The following is a 3691-nucleotide window of genomic DNA, read 5'->3' on the forward strand; positions in this document are numbered from 1 at the left end:
ATTTTGGTTCAAACGGATTATATAACTGGTTTATAGTGTTTCAGCTGATGGTAGTTTTGCCTTCCCCCAACCCCTCCCCTGTTGTTGGTGTTCTTCAGCCAAAACTGTAAGATATGTTTGATTTGTGTACTGAGTAGTTCGGCAGTTTCAAATTACTTTTTAAATATTGCTGAAGTTTTTCATGGCAGTTTATTTTATCTTTGTTAAAAGCTTTAGGGTTATCGTTACCATCTTTCTAAATTCCATATATATGCGTTAGTATACTGTATTGGTCTTTATCTTTCTGGCTTACTTCACTCTGTATAATGGGCTCCAGTTTCATCCATCTCATTAGAACTGATTCAAATGAATTCTTTTTAATGGCTGAGTAATATTCCATTGTGTATATGTACCACAGCTTCCTTATCCATTCATCTGCTGATGGGCATCTAGGTTGCTTCCATGTCCTGGCTATTATAAACAGTGCTGCAGAGACACAGATGTACAGAACAGACTTTTGGACTCTGTGGAAGAAGGTGAGGGTGGGGTGTTTCGAGAGAACAGCATCAAAACATGTATATTATCAAGGGTGAAACAGATCACCAGCCCAGGTTGGATGCATGAGACAAGTGCTCGGGGCTGGTGCACTGGGAAGACCCAGAGGGATCGGTTGGAGAGGGAGGTGGGAGAGGGGATCAGGATGGGGAACACATGTAAATCCATGGCTGATTCATGTCAATGTATGGCAAAAACCACTACAATATTGTAAAGTAATTAGCCTCCAACTAATAAAAATAAATGGAGGAAAAAAAAAAAGTTTTAGGAAGTTTTGACCTCAGCCCTTTTCATGTCACAATGGGACAACTTTTCTAAATGAAGACACTGAATGAATACAGAGTTTTTTTGCTCTTATCTTTTATTTACGTGGAAATTTAAGATGTGGCAGTTTCCCAGCAGCATGGTAGTATTGAGATAACTGTGTGTCTCTGTTTATGCTGATGCTTAGGAATGCTCTTCAGATGTGAAATTTTCTTTTTGTTTTTGCTTTTTGACTCATAAATTGGATTATTTCATCTGGAGTGGATAAGTACAACAGTGACAAGTACATGGAATAATAAAGAAGACTTTAAAATCTTAAAATCCAAGGAACTTGGGTAATTCTGGCGATACCCATATGAAAACTTTAAAACAGAAGTATGGGTAGCTGACTGAAGTAACTCTATGTCAAATAGCCATAGGTTAAGTGTCTTCAAAGAACTTGGATGTTATTTCAGAGGATACAAAATAAAAAAACAAACTGGAAAACATAAAGATTACTGAGACAAACCCAACACCTTCCTGTGCAGTCCTGTTGGAATTTGGACTTGCCATGAGGTATTGAAACCTTGTTTCGCTGAGTTGGAGAGACTGGACCTAAATGGCGCAGCATGACTTTGCTCCAGCCTGGCTTAATTTTCCGACCCCACCATCATCAACAAAGTCGTCATTGAATTTTGAAAAGCATTCTGAAAACTTTTCATGGACAGAAAATCGTTATGATGTGAACTGCCGATGACACAACTCTTCAGATGGCTTTGATTCTGGTATTGGACGTCCTAGTGGAGGTAACTTTGGAAGGAAAGAAAAAAATGGATGGCGTACACATGGACAAAATGGTACTGAAAACATAAATCATCGAGGGGGATACCATGGGGGAAGTTCCCATTCTCGTAGCAGTATTTTCCATTCTGGAAAAAGCCAAGGACTACATGAAAACAACATACCTGACAGTGAAACAGGGAGGAAAGAAGACAAGAGAGAATGCAAGCAGTTTGACGCTGAGGAGTTTCCATCTCTAAATCCTGAATATGAGAGAGAACCAAATCAGAATAAATCTTTAGCTGTGGGTGTATAGGGCCTACACGCCCAGACACACACATACCCAACCAAAAAAATCTCCCAAGCTCCTCTCTTAGAATATCCCTCAAATCCTAAATCTAGAACTCAAAGGATGCTGGTCATTAAGAAAGGTAATACAAAAGACTTACAATTATCTGGATTCCAGTAGTAGGAAATCTTCAGTCACAGCCAGTTAAGAATGGGACTGGTCCAAGTGTTCATAAAGGCTTAGTTTCTAAACCTGCTGCTCTACCTACAAAACCTACACAATGGAAAAGCCAAACTAAAGAAAATAAAGTTGGGACTTCTTTCCCTCATGAGTCTAGATACAGGGTTGGCAACTTTAATGCTTTTAAATCAACTGCCAAGAATTTTAGTCCATCAACAACTTCAGTGAAAGAGTGTAATCGCTCAAATTCTTCTTCACCTGTTGACAAACTTAATCAGCAGCCTCGTCTAACCAAACTGACACGAATGCGCACAGATAAGAAGAGTGAGATTTTGAAAGCACTGAAAAGGGACAGAGTGGAAGAGAAGCATGAAGATGAAAGCCATGTGGGCTCAGAAAAGGATGACGACTCATTTAATTGGCCTAACAGCATTAGTACTCACCAAGAAAGGGATGTAAACCAAAACTTCGAAGAAAATGAAATTCCATGAGAGAATGGCAATGCCTTGGTAATTTCCCAACAGATCATTCGGTCTTCAGCCTTCCCACAGACAGATGTTCTTTCTAGTTCACTTGAAGCAGAACACAGATTGTTAAAGGAGATGGGTTGGCAGGAAGACAGTGAAAATGATGAAACATGTGCACCCGTAACTGAGGATGAAATGAGAGAACTCCAAGTTATTAGTGAACAGTTACAGAAGAGTGGTCTGAGGAAAAATGGTATTTTGAGAAATGGCCTGATCTGTGACTTCGAGCTTGGACCCTGGAGAAAAGCACTTTCAAACCCACTGTTGAGAATGACGACGCAGAAAAGTAGCAGTGACACATCAGATGACGACGATGTGCGAAGGACTTCCTAACAGCTTTAGAAATTTTAGTGTGATACACCTCTCACACTGTTTGGGGGAAATTGTGAAAATGAAGAACTGTAATTTATGTAGTAAAATACCCCATTAGAAGATGATTTTTTGGGGGGACTTCAGTATGAAGAAAACCAAAAATGTTGTGTTGGACTGTGTTGAACATTATTTCTTTGTAAATGAATGTTGTAGAAACGAGGACTTTGGTTGATCCAACGTTGACTTTCTTCATCACTGCAGCATATCTCTGACTAGCAATGTGATAATGTAACAAATGAGAGTTTCTCATTTAATAATTAAGAAATTGTGTAATGTTTAATAAAAAGAAAGAAAGTGAATTTTGATACTCATCACCATTTTGAAAATGATTAATAAAGTAATTAAATGGAATTCATTAAAAAAGTAGAAATGGCTTTGTTTTTCAAACACAGAAACGATCTTGGTTAATGGAAGATTTAAGAAGGTGAAGATTAATAAGTATTTTGAATGTAGATGAATAGAGGGTGAGAAGCAAGTAACAGAAAGATGGAAGCATATAAACGAGAAACTGAAAAATATAAGGTCAAGTTTGGGTATTCAAAAATATAAAAGGTATAATGTTAAGTCTGGGCATTGAAAAATAATGTTTAGTCTGAATGCAAAGGAGACACTAGAAAGTAAAATAAATGAGAAAAGTAATGTGCTTTTAAGTTTTTCCATTTTTTTCTATTTTGCCATTCCTGCATTTCTTCTTTAGGAGAAGAACTCCCTCCTACAAGGGTGGTTCATGTAGTCTGAGCAGAACTGACCTCACCCACCAGCTCCA

General features: G+C 38.1%; 1 pseudogene; it reads left to right on the top strand.

Annotated features, from left to right (window-relative positions):
- Nucleotides 1-772: 772 nt before the first annotated feature.
- LOC122679539 lies at nt 773-3189 on the top strand (annotated as a pseudogene).
- Nucleotides 3190-3691: the final 502 nt, after the last annotated feature.

This window comes from Cervus elaphus, chromosome 3 (genome assembly GCF_910594005.1).
Source record: "Cervus elaphus chromosome 3, mCerEla1.1, whole genome shotgun sequence".
NCBI lineage: Eukaryota > Metazoa > Chordata > Mammalia > Artiodactyla > Cervidae > Cervus > Cervus elaphus.